General features: G+C 39.8%; 1 pseudogene; it reads left to right on the forward strand.

Moving 5' to 3' along the window:
• The window catches only part of LOC139764749 (glutamine-dependent NAD(+) synthetase-like), a 5309-nt pseudogene extending 2765 nt beyond the window's left edge, over positions 1-2544 (forward strand).
• The last annotated feature ends 17456 nt before the right edge of the window (positions 2545-20000 follow it).

Genomic DNA, 20000 nt, shown 5'->3' on the forward strand with positions numbered 1-20000 from the left:
ATGAGATGTTTGAGGACAATGTGTGGTGTGAGGTGGTTTGATCGAGTAATTAGCGTAAGGGTAAGAGAGATGTGTGGAAATAAAAAGAGCGTGGTTGAGAGAGCAGAAGAGGGTGTTTTGAAATTGTTTCGGCATATGGAGAGAATGAGTGAGGAAAGATTGACCAAGAGGATATATGTGTCGGAGGTGGAGGGAACGAGGAGAAGTGGGAGACCAAACTGGAGGTTGAAAGATGATTGAAAAAGATTTTGTGTGATCTTGGCCTGAACATGCAGGAGGGTGAAAGGAGGGCAAGGAATAGAGTGAATTGGATCGATGTGGTATACCGGGGTTGACGTGCTGTCAGTGGATTGAATCAAGGCATGTAAAGCGTCTGGGGTAAACCATTGAAAGCTGTGTAGGTATGTATATTTGCGTGTGTGAACGTATGTATATATATGTGTATGGGGGTGGGTTGGGCCATTTCTTTCGTCTTTTTCCTTGCGGTACCTGGCAAACGCGGGTGAGAGCGACAAAGCAAAAAAAAAAAAAAAGTGAAATATATATATATATATATATATATATATATATATATGTATATACATATATATATATATATATATATATATATATATATATATATATATACATATATATACATAAATATATATATATATATATATATATATATATATATATATATATATATATATATATATATATATATATATATATATATATATATATATATATATATGCAGTCTGTTGTTCCTTTAATATATTTATTCATTATAAAAGGAAAAGAATGTGAAAATAACTCCGGGATTTGCGGGTGTTTGTACGCCTTACTCTTTAAGACAAAAATTTTACGAAGATTAGAATACATTAAGAAGAAGGTAAATCCAAAGATTAGTTGTTCAATTAAGGAAGGTTGTGTTATAAGGGTATATCTGGCGTAGCTTGTCTCCCCATAGAAACTCTAGGAACCATCATCAAGCCTTGAGGCCAGGGATGCATTCAAACAACTCATGAAAACTGATTAAAATTATACATCTAGCTAAGAGCTAGTAGCAACATCGTGGCGAACAGAAAAAGATGTTCGAATTGAGGTGATGGTGGGAGAATCAATAAGACGGAGGCCTTTAATTTCGCTCGTGTCGAAAAAGAGGTAGAGGAAGATCTATCCTACATCTATGATCAGTACTTCATAGTAAGACCCATGTTGTTATAGATGCTCAGAAGAAGTATAATAACTGTATCTATATAACACTCCCGACAAATGGGAAACAGATTTTATAATGTTGATTGTTTGGGTTTCCATCACAGATTGGAGGATATGTTTATGACATATTGTTTTTCATAGTGGCACTTTGACAATGAGCAGAAGGGATATGAATGACTCTTTGATAGAGATATTGGGATGAAATACATTATGCGCAAAGAAGTTTATCTAGGGTACTGCTTCCCCATTCTGGAAAGCTACAGAGGTTCGAAATCAGAGGAAGTATGTTCATTTTGAAGATGAAAATCGAGCGTTAGACGTAGGAGGGAAAGGACAGTAAGTTTAAGTATGTAGGTAAAATGGAATCATAAGCATATGACAGAATATGTTTAGAAGCTAAAGGCGATGAAATACTGAGAGATGAAAGAGAGTAGAGATAGGGCAGAGCCATGAAGGATGTCACTGTTGATAGGATTGGAAGGGAAAGTCATTCCATCAACGACTAATGCATTGTAGCAGCCAGAGAGGAAACTGCGCATTGGAGAATAGACAAAAGCAAAAAACAAAAATAAAAAAAGAAGGAAATTTAGAGAGTAAAGACTTATGCGAGACCCTATCAAATGATTTGGAGATGCCAAGGACCAGAGATGAGTCGCAAGAGGAAGATGATCGCCTGTAATACCAAGGAATGTTAAATCCATACTGGAGATCAGAAAGAAGGAAACTGGCTTTTAAGTGTGGAAAATAAGGAGCTGAGGAGAGTTCGAGATTAAACTGGTCCCCTTTTTCAGGAGGATGAGCTGCACCAAGGCGTGCTACCAAGCGAGAAGGATAGTGCTGGTTATTAGGCAAAAGCAAAATATCCGAGCGAGGGTTTGCGCTACCTTAGAGGCACACTGGGCCATCTGGGTCATACACCTTGCCCACCTGGGGCTAGAAGACCTTGTACGAGGAAAATACAAGAGATGGGACAGGGTTAGTGGGAGAAGATGGAGGAGAATTAGGAGCAGAATCATCCAGAGTTACATTATAGGAAATAAATTAACGTAAATAACGGTTTTATCAATTCGATAACTAGCTGTAGACTAATCATGTCGGAATAGAAAAGGATAGGTTAAATTAGAGATGTTTTAGATGTCTCTAATTAAGGACCAAACAGATTTGTAAGCAGAAGCTGTCAAATCAGTATATCATCCTTTTAGGAAGGTATGCTTGATTCTGTGAAGAGCAGATCTGCATTGATTAAAAGCAAAAATGAAAGCGGAGAGAGTTTCATGGGAAGCGAAAACTTTTATGGCCAGGTACGCATCGCCCCTGATGCGAAGGTAACAGAGGAAGAGTGATCAAACTATGAATGGAGGGGGGATATATTAGAAGCCAGATGTAGAAATGTATCCCAGCCATGATAATATCTACTCTGCATCCAGCACAGAGTGCGACATCCCGGCCAGCGGAGCAATATATCTCCCAGGGAAAGCCAGTAAAGAAAGTTGATGTTGGTCAAGGGAACCTTGGGACCAGACTAGCACACTTCGACCACTGGTGGTGTTTCGATTCGGCACCGGAGAAATTAGAATATGTTGTACATTCAGGATCTATCATTTGAAAAAAGAGGAGAAACTGTGGAGAAAAAATGAAAGGTTGTGCATATCATGTGCTGTCAAGCGATGCGAAAATGACTGAGTGGGTGCGACTCCCACTATCCCAAAAATAATTCTAGATGTCTTGTTAATTGATTCAATATACAGTGAATCGTATGCACCGACTTCTAATATTCTAACCGTGATTGCCTGTAGTCAGTTGTGTATGTAATGTAAAACTCCCCTTCTTGATTTGTGAAGCAGAGAGCAGGTTAGAGTAATACATCTAAGGGGAGTGGGTGAGGAATAGAAGTGAGGGTGCAACTGAGGAGAGAAAGGGAGACTTATCAAATACGAGTGTAGTTTATGGAGATTCCAAACGAGGGTTTGAAGTAAGGATGCAGCAAACAGGAGTAGGTGAGGGATCCAGGTGAAACTTCTGCATAGAAGTGCAAAAGAGTCTGCAGAATTGTTGCGTAGGTGAAGGGGTACAGGTGAGATTGCAACGCAGTTGCGTAACTGAGAGGTAGAGGTGGGATTCCGAGATATAACGTACGTCAGAGGTACAGGTGAAGTGTCACCAAAAGGGAATAGGTGAGTGCTGCATTCTAAGGGGAGTAGTTGGAGGGCACAGGTGAGGGGAAACAGGCTAACCCTCGGCACCCAAGGGGCAAGAAAGGTCCAGACATCATTAAAAGTCTTGACCGGGGCTCTTTTCCCCTTCGCTGCTCCCGCCAAAGTTTTAACTTCAACATTTGGCTTCAAGAAATGTTTTCACTCCACAATACCTAAATTTAACCACATCTCAGGGTAGGCTTAAAGTGCCACACCAGATCATGAAAGATGTTACTTTTCATTGATCATTACAGTTATGGTATCTGAGGAATCGAGTTCAACTTACTGTTGCTGAAGTGTATAGATAAGGCCATGAGAAAAGATATAACATTAGCTAATCTTTTGTATGCAAAATAATGCTGTTGTAAAAAATTCTAAGTTATCCTCATGCAAGCTGTTAAGGCAGATAAGAATTAAAAAATATTTTTTTCAAACTTTCCCACTCACGGAAATTGATTTTTCATTTAATTAGTTAAGAAGAGAGTTAAGAAAGCTTTTGTCTGTTGATAACCTGAAAATCTTACACGAAAACAAGTGTTCGACACGAGAATTGAATATATCTGTAGCTATTTGTCTGAGAATTTTTTGCATATTGTACAGTTCCTTGCGTCTATCTAAAACAAACCATAAAACAGTGTTTGTGTTTAACTGCTGTCGGTCAGTTGGTCTTATTTTGCTCTCTCTCTCTCTCTCTCTCTCTCTCTCTCTCTCTCTCTCTCTCTCTCTCTCTCTCTCTCTCTCTCTCTCTCTCTCTCTAGTCATATCCATTTTCACCCCTTTCCCAATTTTCATTACGGGATCCTAAATTAAGTGCCTTCACATTTTTCCTAGTTCATATTGGTACATTTTACATCTACCCATAGCAAATGCATAGGGAGGATGACGGGTGGCTAGGACTGTGTGTGGATGAAACTTATGATGCGCCGACATGTGGACTTGTGAGGTGTATGAGAGTGGCAGAAAGGGAACCTGTAGGATGTGAATTATTGACAATGAGGCTCATAAGGCAAATGGGGACACAAAAGAGTGTGAATGGGAGTTAAGGAGTATCTGTTTGTGTTATCCAGGTGTGTGCACCTGGGTCATGTGTGTAAGTAAAGAAGTTAGCTCACATAACTGCGTCTGTAGAAGGTTTAGACATACGGATGTAGGCCTTCTAGACGTATGCAGATAAAGCCGTAGACACAAACATCCCGCTTGGATATTTAACTGTTAGACACAGGCCTCACGTATACTATGAAAGACAACTGTGGATACACGCCTCACTTGTGAAGATACAACCTTAGACACAGGCCTCATGTATACAAATACAGCTGTTGACACAGGCCTCACGTATGAGGATACAGCTGTGGACACAGCCTCCACATATGTAGGTGCAGTTGTGAACATAGGCCTCACAACAGGGTGTGTCAGGCTACAACTCTGCCGGCCGCACAGCCCTTGCCTCATAATGACACACTTCACATGATAAACCCATAATGTTGTGTCATCGCCCCACACCACGGGAGGGGAGAGAAGGGATCTTCACGAGAAGGGTCGAGGGGAAGCAGGGAAGACATAGGGGAAATATTAGTGATAAAACTAGGGAGACCAAGGGAAGAGGGAAAGAATGAAATTAGATACAAGCATCTGCTGCAAAAGGTAAAGGAAAACGGCGAAAAAGGGTATGAGGCAAAAGCGAAAGGAAATCTGTGGGAAAGAGAGCAGGAAAAAGTACGCAAAACAAAAAAGGAATAAAAGAAGAGAGAAAGGTATAGAGAAATGAAATGATTGATAACAAGAAAAATGTGAGGAAAAAGTTAAATCAGTTTCTTACTTGAGGATATAATAAGGAAGGCAGGAAGGAGAGGATGATACACTGAGACAATCAACGGGAAATAAACAAGCGGGACAAGAGTATAATGAGAAAGTCAGGAGAAAATTACGGAAGAAAGTAACAAGAAAGAAAGATATGAGGAAGATGGGAAGAAAAATGGAGATATATTGAGAAAGATATCGAGATAAAGAGAAAATGCAATGATAAAGATGGCCAGGAAATAGAGGATATTATGAGGAAAGAGAAAAACAAGAGAAAAGCGTGATGTGACAAGATATCTTAGGAAAAAAACAATGGACATGGTAAGGAAATTTGCAAGATGAAATGTGATGTAAGAGAGATACAAAGAAGAACGTAACATAATGAAGAAGAGAGTAAGAAATAGAGATGTTATGTTGGATACAGTAAGTAAGAGATGAGAAACAGAGGAGACAACAGGGAGAGAACACGAAAAATTACATAACTGACAAAGATCGGGAGGGGAGAGTAGAGGAGCGGGGAGAATAGGTGTGGAAGAGATGAAACACGAGAGGTGAGGAGCGAGGATACTGATGATTAATACCAGATGGAGTGAGGAGGGTGAGTGATATATACAAGATAGGTTGGTAAACATTTAGTTGGAGAAGTAGGTAAAATGGTAGACAGAAATATAGATAGGTAGATAGATCGACAAATTGGTAGAAAGATAGATATAAAAACATTTAGATCTATAAACATATAAAGGACTAGATAGGCTGATAGATAGTATAATGGACAGCCAAAGTATTAGAGTACTTCAGAAGACTTAATTCCTAGTACCTTTCATCTTTTGCCATCAGAATCTAGAAACATGAGAGTGAGGTTTATGTAAAATTTACCTTCTACTATAAATACAGAGATGAGGAATATATTTAGTCCCGTCGTTCATTAGTTTACCAAGTTCGGTTATTGGCTGTCTTATTCTGCCTTTCACGTTCTTCTTTTAACTTACACTTTTGAACAATTTTTAGTATCGTTCATAACATTTATGAACCTGATTTTTCATCTTGTTTACTTTTGCTTTTCCTTATGATTGTTTTACGTTTCCTTTGTATTTAACTGCTTATATACAACTTTCACTGATTTGTATTTACATGAAATTTTGTACATATATATATATAAATATATATATATATATATATATATATATATATATATATATATATATATATATATATATATATATATATATATATATATATATATATATATATATAAATATATATATATATATATATATATATATATATATATATATATATATACATATATATATATATAAATATATATATATATATATATATATATATATATATATATATATATATATATATATATATATATATATATATATATATATATATATATATATATATACATATATATATATATATATATATATATATGTATATATAAATATATATATATATATATATATATATATATATATATATATATATATATATATATATATATATATATATATATATATATATATATATATATATATATATATATATATATATATATATATATATATATATATATATATATTATTCGATTACGTGTTAATTGACAGGCGTGCGAAAGAGAGACTTTTGGATGTTAATGTGCTGAGAGGTGCAACTGGAGAGATGTCTGATCATTATCTTGTGGAGGCTAAGGTGAAGATTTGTATGGGTTTTCAGAAAAGAAGAGTGAATGTTGGGGTGAAGAGGGTGGTGAGAGTAAGTGAGCTTGAGAAGGAGACCTGTGTGAGGAAGTACCAGGAGAGACTGAGTACAGAATGGAAAAAGGTGAGAACAATGGAAGCAAGGGGAGTGGGGGAGGAATGGGATGTATTTAGGGAATCAGTGATGGATTACGCAAAAGATGCTTGTGGCATGAGAAGAGTGGGAGGTGGGTTGATTAGAAAGGGTCGTGAGTGGTGGGATGAAGAAGTAAGAGTATTAGTGAAAGAGAAGAAAGAGGCATTTGGACGATTTTTGCAGGGAAAAAATGCAATTGAGTTGGAGATGTATAAAAGAAAGAGACAGGAGGTCAAGAGAAAGGTGCAAGAGGTGAAAAAAAGGGCAAATGAGAGTTGGGGTGAGAGAGTATCATTAAATTTTAGGGAGAATAAAAAGATGTTCTGGAAGGAGGTAGATAAAGTGCTCAAGACAAGGGAGCAAATGGGAACTTCAGTGAAGGGCGCAAATGGGGAGGTGATAACAAGTAGTGGTGATGTGAGAAGGAGATGGAGTGAGTATTTTGAAGGTTTGTTGAATGTGTTTGATGATAGAGTGGCAGATATAGGGTGTTTTGGTCGAGGTGGTGTGCAAAGTGAGAGGGTTAGGGAAAATGATTTGGTAAACAGAGAAGAGGTAGTGAAAGCTTTCCGGAAGATGAAAGCCGGCAAGGCAGCAGGTTTGGATGGTATTGCAGTGGAATTAATTAAAAAAGGGGGTGACTGTATTGTTGACTGGTTGGTAAGGTTATTTAATGTATGTATGACTCATGGTGAGGTGCCTGAGGATTGGCGGAATGCGTGCATAGTGCCATTGTACAAAGGCAAAGGGGATAAGAGTGAGTGCTCAAATTACAGAGGTATAAGTTTGTTGAGTATTCCTGGTAAATTATATGGGAGGGTATTGATTGAGAGGGTGAAGGCATGTACAGAGCATCAGATTGGGGAAGAGCAGTGTGGTTTCAAAAGTGGTAGAGGATGTGTGGATCAGGGGTTTGCTTTGAAGAATGTATGTGAGAAATACTTAGAAAAGCAAATGGATTTGTATGTAGCATTTATGGATCCGGAGAAGGCATATGATAGAGTTGATAGAGATGCTCTGTGGAAGGTATTATGAATATATGGTGTGGGAGGAAAGTTGTTAGAAGCAGTAAAAAGTTTTTATCGAGGATGTAAGGCATGTGTACGTGTGAGAAGAGAGGAAAGTGATTGGTTTTCAGTGAATGTAGGTTTGCGGCAGGGGTGTGTGATGTCTCCATGGTTGTTTAATTTGTTTATGGATGGGGTTGTTAGGGAGGTAAATGCAAGAGTTTTGGAAAGAGGGGCAAGTATGAAGTCTGTTGGGGATGAGAAAGCTTGGGAAGTGAGTCAGTTGTTGTTCGCTGATGATACAGCGCTGGTGGCTGATTCATGTGAGAAACTGCAGAAGCTGGTGACTGAGTTTGGTAAAGTGTGTGGAAGAAGAAAGTAAAGAGTAAATGTGAATAAGAGCAAGGTTATTAGGTACAGTAGGGTTGAGGGTCAAGTCAATTGGGAGGTGAGTTTGAATGGAGAAAAACTGGAGGAAGTGAAGTGTTTTAGATATCTGGGAGTGGATCTGGCAGCGGATGGAACCATGGAAGCGGAAGTGGATCATAGGGTGGGGGAGGGGGCGAAAATTCTAGGGGCCTTGAAGAATGTGTGGAAGTCGAGAACATTATCTCGGAAAGCAAAAATGGGTATGTTTGAAGGAATAGTGGTTCCAACAATGTTGTATGTTTGCGAGGCGTGGGCTATGGATAGAGTTGTGCGCAGGAGGATGGATGTGCTGGAAATGAGATGTTTGAGGACAATGTGTGGAGTGAGGTCGTTTGATCGAGTGAGTAACGTAAGGGTAAGAGAGATGTGTGGAAATAAAAAGTGCATGGTTGAGAGAGCAGAAGAAGGTGTTTTGAAGTGGTTTGGGCACATGGAGAGGATGAGTGAGGAAAGATTGACCAAGAGGATATATGTGTCGGTGGTGGAGGGAGCAAGAAGAAGAGGGAGACCAAATTGGAGGTGGAAAGATGGAGTGAAAAAGATTTTGTGTGATCGGGGCCTGAACATGCAGGAGGGTGAAAGGAGGGCAAGGAATAGAGTGAATTGGAGGGATGTGGTATACCGGGGTTGACGTGCTGTCAGTGGATTGAATCAAGGCATGTGAAGCGTCTGGGGTAAATCATGGAAAGCTGTGTAGGTATGTATATTTGCGTGTGTGGACGTGTGTATATACATGTGTATGGGGGGGGTTGGGCCATTTCTTTCGTCTGTTTCCTTGCGCTACCTCGCAAACGCGGGAGACAGCGACAAAGTATAAAAAATATATATATATATATATATATATATATATATATATATATATATATATACATATATACATATGTGAGAAATACTTAGAAAAGCAAATGGATTTGTATGTAGCATTTATAGATCTGGAGAAGGCATATGATAGAGTTGATAGAGATGCTCTGTGGAAGGTATTAAGAATATATGGTGTAGGAGGTAAGTTGTTAGAAGAAGTGATAAGTTTTTATCGAGGATGTAAGGCATGTGTACGTGTAGGAAGAGAGGAAAGTGATTGGTTCTCAGTGAATGTAGGTTTGCGACAGGAGTGTGTGATGTCTCCATTGTTGTTTAATTTGTTTATGGATGGGGTTGTTAGGGAGGTGAATGCAAGAGTTTTGGAAAGAATAAGAGCAAGTGAATAAGAGCAAGGTTATTAGGTACAGTAGGATTGACGGTCAAGTCAATTGGGAGGTAAGCTTGAATGGAGAAAAACTGGAGGAAGTAAAGTGTTTTAGATATCTGGGATTGGATCTGGCAGCGGATGGAATCATGGAAGCGGAAGTGAATCATAGGGTGGGGGAGGGGGCGAAAATCCTTGGAGCCTTGAAGAATGTGTGGAAGTCGAGAACATTATCTCGGAAAGCAAAAATGGATATGTTTGAAGGAATAGTGGTTCCAACAATGTTGTATGGTTGCGAGGCGTGGGCTTTGGATAGAGTTGTGCGCAGGAGGGTGGATGTGCTGGAAATGAGATGTTTGAGGACAATGTGTGGTGTAAGGTGGTTTGATCGAGTAAGTAATGTAAGTGTAAGAGAGATGTGTGGAAATAAAAAGAGCGTGGTTGAGAGAGCAGAAGAGGGTGTTTTGAAATGGTTTGTGCACATGGAGAGAATGAGTGAGGAAAGATTGACCAAGAAGATATATGTGTCGGAGGTGGAGGGAACGAGGAGAATGGGAGACCAAATTGGAAGTGGAAAGATGGGGTGAAAAAGGTCTTGAGTGATCGGGGCCTGAACATGCAGGAGGGTGAAAGGCGGGCAAGGAATAGAGTGAATTGGATCGATGTGGTATACCGGGGTTGAAGTGCTGTCAGTGGATTCAATCAGGGCATGTGGAGCGTCTAGGATAAACCATGGAAAGTTGTGTGGAGCCTGGTTGTGGAAAGGGAGCTGTGGTTTCGGGCATTATTGCGTGACAGCTAGAGACTGAGTGTGAACGAATGGGGCCTTTTTTGTCTTTTCCTAGTGCTACCTCGCACACATGAGGGGGGAGGGGGATTGTATTCCATGTGTGGCGAGGTAGCGATGGGAATGAATAAAAATAAAGGCAGACAGTGTGAATTTTGTGCATGGGTATATATGTATATGTCTGTGTGTGTATATATATGTGTACATTGAGATGTATATGTATGAATATTTGCGTGTGTGGACGTGTATGTATATACATGTGTATGGGGGTGGGATGGGCCATTTCTTTCGTCTGTTTCCTTGCGCTACCTCGGAAACGCGGGAGACAGCGACAAAGCAAAAATTAATAAAAAAAAAAAAATATATATATATATATATATATATATATATATATATATATATATATATATATTTTTTTTTTTTTTTTTTTTTTTTATACTTTGTCGCTGTCTCCCGCGTTTGCGAGGTAGCGCAAGGAAACAGACGAAAGAAATTCCCCAACCCCCCCCATACACATGTACATACACACGTCCACACACACAAATATACATACCTACACAGCTTTCCATGGTTTACCCCGGACGCTTCACATGCCTTGATTCAATCCACTGACAGCACGTCAACCCCTGTATACCACATCGCTCCAATTCACTCTATTCCTTGCCCTCCTTTCACCCTCCTGCATGTTCAGGCCCCGATCACACAAAATCTTTTTCACTCCATCTTTCCACCTCCAATTTGGTCTCCCTCTTCTCCTCGTTCCCTCCACCTCCGACACATATATCCTCTTGGTCAATCTTTCCTCACTCATTCTCTCCATGTGCCCAAACCATTTTAAAACACCCTCTTCTGCTCTCTCAACCACGCTCTTTTTATTTCCACACATCTCTCTTACCCTTACGTTACTTACTCGATCAAACCACCTCACACCACACATTGTCCTCAAACATCTCATTTCCAGCACATCCATCCTCCTGCGCACAACTCTATCCATAGCCCACGCCTCGCAACCATACAACATTGTTGGAACTACTATTCCTTCAAACATACCCATTTTTGCTTTCCGGGATAATGTTCTCGACTTCCACACATTTTTCAAGGCTCCCAAAATTTTCGCCCCCTCCCCCACCCTATGATCCACTTCCGCTTCCATGGTTCCATCCGCTGACAGATCCACTCCCAGATATCTAAAACACTTCACTTCCTCCAGTTTTTCACCATTCAAACTCACCTCCTAATTGACTTGACCCTCAACCCTACTGTACCTAATAACCTTGCTCTTATTCACATTTACTCTTAACTTTCTTCTTCCACACACTTTACCAAACTCCGTCACCAGCTTCTGCAGTTTCTCACATGAATCCGCCACCAGCGCTGTATCATCAGCGAACAACAACTGACTCACTTCCCAAGCTCTCTCATCCCCAACAGACTTCATACTTGCCCCTCTTTTTTATTCAAACTATTCGCCGTTTCCCGCATTAGACTGGGCCTTTGAGGGAATATCCTCACCTGGTCCCCTTCTCTGTTCCTTCTTTTGGAATATTGAAAAAAAAAAAGAGAGGGGGAGGATTTCCAGCCCCCCGCTCCCTCCCCTTTTAGTCGCCTTCTACGACACGCAGAGAATACGTAGGAAGTATTCTTTCTCCCATGTCCCCTGGGGACAGGGATAAATATATATATATATATATATATATATATATATATATATATATATATATATATATATATATATATATATATATATATATATATATATATATATATATATATATATATATATATATATATATATATATATATATATATATATATATATATATATATATATATATATATATATATATATATCCCTGGGGATATGGGAGAAAGAATACTTATATATATATATATATCATAGTTTTTATTTTCTATTTTCTATCATACTATGTCACTGTCTTACGAGTTAGCGAAGTAGCGCAAGGAAAACAAAAAAAGAATAACACAACCCACCCAAATACACATGTACTTGCTGCCTTTATTCATTCCCGTCGCCACCCGGCCACACATGAAATGACAACACGATCCTCCAGCATGCGCTCGAGGTAGTGCTAGGAAAAGACAACAAAGGCCACATTCGTGCACACTCAGTCTCTAGCTGTCATGTATAATACACCGAAACCCTAGCTCCCTTTCCATATCCAGGCCCCATAGTTTACCCCAGATGCTTCACATGCCCTGTTTCAATCCACTGACAGCACGTCGACTTCAATATACCGCATCTTTCCAATTCACTCAATTCCTTGCACGCCTTTCACCCTTCTGCATCTTCAGGCCCCGATCGCTCAATATCTTTTTCACTCCATCTTTCCACCTCCAATGTGGTCTCCCACTTCCCCTCGTTCCCTCCACCTCTGACACATATACTGTCAATCTTTCCTCTCTCATTCTCTCTATGTGGCCAAACCATTTCAAAACACCCTCTTCTGCTCTCTCAACCACGCTCTTTTTATTACCACACATTTCTCTTACCCTTTCAGTACTTACTCGATGAAACCAACTCACACCATATATTGTCCTCAAACATCTCATTTCCAACATATCCACCCTCCTGCGCACAACTCTATCTATAGCCCACGCCTCGCAACCATATAACATTGTTGGAACCACTATTCCTTCAAAAATACTCATTTTTGCTTTCCGAGATAATGTTTTCACCTACACACATTTTTCAACGCTCCCAGACCTTTCGCCCTTCCCCGACCCGGTGACTCACTTCCTCTTCAATGGTTCCATCCGCTGCCAAATCCATTCCAAGATATCTAAAACACTTCACTTCCTTCAGTTTTTCTCAAATCAAACTTACCTCCCAGTAGACTTGTCCCACAACCCTACTGTACATAATAACCTTGCTCTTATTCACATTTACTCTCAGCTTTCTTCTTTCACACACTTTACCAAACTCAGTCACCAGCTTCTGCATTTTCTCACATGGATCAGCCACCAGCACTGTATCATCAGCGAACAACAACTGACTCACTTCTCAAACTCTCTCATCCACAACAGACTACATACTTGCCCCGCTTTCCAAAACTCTTGTAATCACCTCTCTAACAACCCCATCCATAAACATATTGAACAGCCATAGAGGCATCACGCACTCGTGCCGCAACCTACATTCACTGAGAACCAATCACTTTCTTCTCTTCTTACTCGCACACATGCCTTACATCCTCGATAAAAACTTTTCATTACTTATACCAATTTTCCTCCTACACCATATAATCTTAATACCTCAACAGAATCTCTATCAACTCTAACATATGCCTTCTCAAGACCCATAAATGCTACATACAAATCCATCTGCTTTTATAAGTATTTGTCGCATACATTCGTCAAAGCAAACATCTGATCGACACATCCTCCGCCACTTCTGAAACCACACTACTCTTCCCTAATCTGATGCTCTGTACATGCTTTCACCCTCTCAATTAATACGCTCCAATATAATTTACCAGGAGTACTAAGCACTCATACCTCTGTAATTTGAGCACTCACCTTTATCCCCTTTACCTATTTACAGTGGCACTATGCATGTATTCCGCTTATCATCAGGCACCTCACCATGAGTCATAGTTACATTAATTATCCTTACCAACCAGTCATCAACAGAGTCTCCCGTTTTAATAAATTCTTTTGCAACACCATCCAAACCAGCTACCTTGCCTGCTTTCATCTTCCGCAAACCTATCACTACCTCTTCACCGTTTACCAAATCATTCTCCTTAACCCGCTCCCTTCGCACATCACCTCGACCAAAACACCCTATAACTGCCACTCTATCATGTAACACATTCAACGAACCTTCAAAATACTCACTATGTCTCTTTTTCACATCATCACTACTTGTTACTACCTACGCATTAGACCCCTTCACCAATGTTCATATTTGTTCTCTTGTCTTACAGACTTTATTTACCTCCTTCCAAAACATCTTTTTATTTTCCTAAAATTTCATGATACTCTCTCACCTCAACTCTCATTTGCCAAAATTTCCACTTCTTCCATCATTCTCTTGACCTCCTACCTCTTCCTTTTATACATCTCCCAGTCATTCGAACTATTTTCCTGCAAAAATCATTCAAATGCCTCTCTTCTCTTTCAATAACAATATCACTTCATCCCACCACTCACTACCCTTTCTAATCTGCCCACCTCCCACGCTACTCATGCTACAGACATTTTTTGCGCACGCCATCACAGCTTACCTAAATATATCCCATTCCTCCCCTACTCCCCGTACTTCCTTAACCGCTTACCATTTTCCATTCTGCACTCAGACTTTCCTGGTACTTCCTCACACAAGTTTCCTTCCCAAGCTCACACTCTCACCACTCTCTTCATCCGAACATTCCCTCTTCTTTTCTGAAAACCTCTACAAATCTTCACCTTCGCCTCAATAAGATAAAAATCATATATACCTCTAGTTGAACCTCCCAAAACATTAGCATCCAAAAGTCTCTCTTTCGAGCGCCTATCAATTAACGTGCAATCCAATAACGCTCTCTGGTCATCTTTCCTACTCAAACACTTATACTTAATGTATAAATGCTTTTTAAAGCAGGTATATCCCATCACCAGTCCTTTTTCAGCACACAAATCCACAAGCTATTCACCATCTCCATTTACATCACTGAATACCCCGTGTACACCAATTATTCCCTCAACTGCCATATCATAAGATTTTGGATTCAAATGACCCATTATCATATATGAATATATAATTCTTTTTTCAAACTATTCGCCATTTCCCGCGTTAGCGAGGTAGCGTTAAGAACAGAGGACTGGGCCTTTGAGGGAATATCCTCACCTGGTCCCCTTCTCTGTTCCTTTTATTTGGAAAATTGAAAGAAACGAGAGGGGAGAATTTCCAGCCCCCCACTCCATCCCCTTTTAGTCGCCTTCTACGACACGCAGGCAATACATGGGAAGTATTCTTTCTCCCCTATCCCCAGTGATAATATGTATATATATATAAATATATATATATATATATATATATATATATATATATATATATATATATATATATATATATATATATATATATATCCCTGGGGATAGGGGAGAAAGAATACTTCCCACGTATTCCCTGCGTGTCGTAGAAGGCGACTAAAAGGGGAGGGAGCGGGTGGCTGGAAATCCTCCCCTCTCGTTTTTTTTTTTTTTTTTTTTTTTTTTCCAAAAGAAGGAACAGAGAAGGGGGCCAGGTGAGGATTTTCCCTCTAAGGCCCAGTCCTCTGTTCTTAACGCTACCTCGCTAACGCGGGAAATGGTGAATCGTATGAAACAAAAAAAAAAAAAAAAATATATATATATATATATATATATGGCAGATATAGGGTGTTTTGGTCGAAGTGGTGTGCAAAGTGAGAGGGTTAGGGAAAATGATTTGGTAAACAGAGAAGAGGTAGTAAAAGCTTTGCGGAAGATGAAAGCCGGCAAGGCAGCAGGTTTGGATGGTATTGCAGTGGAATTTATTAAAAAAGGGGGTGACTGTATTGTTGACTGGTTGGTAAGGTTATTTAATGTATGTATGACTCATGGTGAGGTGCCTGAGGATTGGCGGAATGCGTGCATAGTGCCATTGTACAAAGGCAAAGGGGATAAGAGTGAGTGCTCAAATTACAGAGGTATAAGTTTGTTGAGTATTCCTGGTAAACTATATGGGAGGGTATTGATTGAGAGGGTGAAGGCATGTACAGAGCATCAGATTGGGGAAGAGCAGTGCGGTTTCAGAAGTGGTAGAGGATGTGTGGATCAGGTGTTTGCTTTGAAGAATGTATGTGAGAAATACTTAGAAAAGCAAATGGATTTGTATGTAGCATTTATGGATCTGGAGAAGGCATATGATAGAGTTGATAGAGATGCTCTGTGGAAGGTATTAAGAATATATGGTGTGGGAGGCAAGTTGTTAGAAGCAGTGAAAAGTTTTTATCGAGGATGTAAGGCATGTGTACGTGTAGGAAGAGAGGAAAGTGATTGGTTCTCAGTGAATGTAGGTTTGCGGCAGGGGTGTGTGATGTCTCCATGGTTGTTTAATTTGTTTATGGATGGGGTTGTTAGGGAGGTAAATGCAAGAGTCCTGGAAAGAGGGGCAAGTATGAAGTCTGTTGGGGATGAGAGAGCTTGGGAAGTGAGTCAGTTGTTGTTCGCTGATGATACAGCGCTGGTGGCTGATTCATGTGAGAAACTGCAGAAGCTGGTGACTGAGTTTGGTAAAGTGTGTGGAAGAAGAAAGTTAAGAGTAAATGTGAATAAGAGCAAGGTTATTAGGTACAGTAGGGTTGAGGGTCAAGTCAATTGGGAGGTGAGTTTGAATGGAGAAAAGCTGGAGGAAGTGAAGTGTTTTAGATATCTGGGAGTGGATCTGTCAGCGGATGGAACCATGGAAGCGGAAGTGGATCATAGGGTGGGGGAGGGGGCGAAAATTTTGGGAGCCTTGAAAAATGTGTGGAAGTCGAGAACATTATCTCGGAAAGCAAAAATGGGTATGTTTGAAGGAATAGTGGTTCCAACAATGTTGTATGGTTGCGAGGCGTGGGCTATGGATAGAGTTGTGCGCAGGAGGATGGATGTGCTGGAAATGAGATGTTTGAGGACAATGTGTGGTGTGAGGTGGTTTGATCGAGTAAGTAACGTAAGGGTAAGAGAGATGTGTGGAAATAAAAAGAGCGTGGTTGAGAGAGCAGAAGAGGGTGTTTTGAAATGGTTTGGGCACATGGAGAGAATGAGTGAGGAAAGATTGACCAAGAGGTTATATGTGTCGGAGGTGGAGGGAACGAGGAGAAGAGTGAGACCAAATTGGAGGTGGAAAGATGGAGTGAAAAAGATTTTGTGTGATCGGGGCCTGAACATGCAGGAGGGTGAAAGGAGGGCAAGGAATAGAGTGAATTGGAGCGATGTGGTATACAGGGGTTGACGTGCGTCTGGGGTAAACCATGGAAAGCTGTGTAGGTATGTATATTTGCGTGTGTGGACGTGTGTATGTACGTGTGTATGGGGGTTGGGCCATTTCTTTCGTCTGTTTCCTCGCGCTACCTCGCAAACGCGGGAGACAGCGACAAAGTATAAAAAAAAAAAAAAAAAAAAAAAAAAAAAAAAATATATATATATATATATATATATATATATATATATGTATATATATATATATATATATATATATATATATATATATATATATATATATATGTATTTTCTTTCTTTCTTTTAAACTATTCGTCATTTCCCGCGTTAGCGAGGTAGCGTTAAGAACAGAGGACTGGGCCTTTTTTGGAATATCCTCACCTAGCCCCCTCTGTTCCTTCTTTTGGAAAATTAAAAAAAAAGACGAGAGGGGAGGATTTCCAGCCCCCGGCTCCCTCCCCTTTTAGTCGCCTTCTACGACTCGCAGGGAATGCGTGGGAAGTATTCTTTCTCCCCTATCCCCAGTGATAGTATGGATATATATATATATATATATATATATATATATATATATATATATATATATATATATATATATATATATATATATATATATATATATATATATTTATATATATATATATATATATATATATATATATATATATATATATATATATATATATATATATATATATATATATATATATATATATATATATATATATATATTTACATATATATATATATTTTTTTTTTTTTTTTTTTCGCCGCTGTCTCCCGCGTTTGCGAGGTAGCGCAAGGAAACAGACGAAAGAAATGGCCCAACCCACCCCCATACACATGCCTTGATTCAATCCACTGACAGCACGTCAACCCCGGTATACCACATCGCTCCAGTTCACTCTATTCTTTGCCCTCATTTCACCCTCCTGCATGTTCAGGCCCCGATCACACAAAATCTTTTTCACTCCATCTTTCCACCTCCAATTTGGTCTCCCTCTTCTCGTCGTTCCCTCCACCTCCGACACATATATCCTCTTGGTCAATCTTTCCTCACTCATTCTCTCCATGTGACCAAACCATTTCAAAACACCCTCTTCTGCTCTCTCAACCACGCTCTTTTTATTTCCACACATCTCTCTTACCCTTATGTTACTTACTCGATCAAACCACCTCACACCACACATTGTCCTCAAACATCTCATTTCCAGCACATCCATCCTCCTGCGCACAACTCTATCCATAGTCCACGCCTAGCAACCATACAACATTGTTGGAACCACTATTCCTTCAAACATACCCATTTTTGCTTTCCGAGATAATGTTCTCGACTTCCACACATTCTTCAAGGCTCCCAGAATTTTCGCCCCCTCCCCCACCCTATCATCCACTTCCGCTTCCATGGTTCCATCCGCTGCCAGATCCACTCCCAGATATCTAAAACACTTCACTTCCTACAGTTTCTCTCCATTCAAACTCACCTCCCAATTGAATTGACCCTCAACCCTACTGTACTTAATAACCTTGCTCTTATTCACATTTACTCTTAACTTTCTTCTTTTACACACTTTACCATACTCAGTCACCAGCTTCTGCAGTTTCTCACATGAATCAGCCACCAGCGCTGTATCATCAGCGAACAACAACTGACTCACTTCCCAAGCTCTCTCACCCCCAACAGACTTCATACTTGCCCCTCTTTCCAAAACTCTTGCATTCACCTCCTTAACAACCCCATCCATAAACAAATTAAACAACCATGGAGACATCACACACACCTGCCGTAAACCTACATTCACTGAGAACCAATCACTTTCCTCTCTTCCTACACGTACACATGCCTTACATCCTCGATAAAAACTTTTCACTGCTTCTAACAACTTACCTCCCACACCATATATTCTTAATACCTTCCACAGAGCATCTATATCAACTCTATCATATGCCTTCTCCAGATCCATAAATGCTACATACAAATACATTTGCTTTTCTAAGTATTTCTCACATACATTCTTCAAAGCAAACTCCTGATCCACACATCCTCTACCACTTCTGAAACCACACTGCTCTTCCCCAATCTGATGCTCTGTACATGCCTTCACCCTCTCAATCAATACCCTCCCATATAATTTGCCAAGAATACTCAACAAACTTATACCTCTGTAATTTGAGCACTCACTCTTATCCCCTTTGCCTTTGTACAATGGCACTATGCACGCATTCCGCCAATCCTCAGGCACCTCACCATGAGTTATACATACATTAAATAACCTCACCAACCAGTCAACAATACAGTCACCCCCTTTTTTAATAAATTCCACTGCAATACCATCCAAACCTGCTGCCTTGCTGGTTTTCATCTTCCGCAAAGCTTTTACTACCTCTTCTCTGTTTACCAACTCATTTTCCCTAACCCTCGCACTTTGCACACCACCTCGACCAAAACACCCTATATCTGCCACTCTATCATCAAACACACTCAACAAACCTTCAAAATACTCACTCCATCTCCTTCTCACATCACCACTACATGTTATCACCTCCCCATTTGCGCCCTTCACTGAAGTTCCCATTTGCTCCCTTGTCTTACGCACTTTATTTA

The sequence above is a fragment of the Panulirus ornatus genome, chromosome 4, assembly GCF_036320965.1.
Source record: "Panulirus ornatus isolate Po-2019 chromosome 4, ASM3632096v1, whole genome shotgun sequence".
NCBI lineage: Eukaryota > Metazoa > Arthropoda > Malacostraca > Decapoda > Palinuridae > Panulirus > Panulirus ornatus.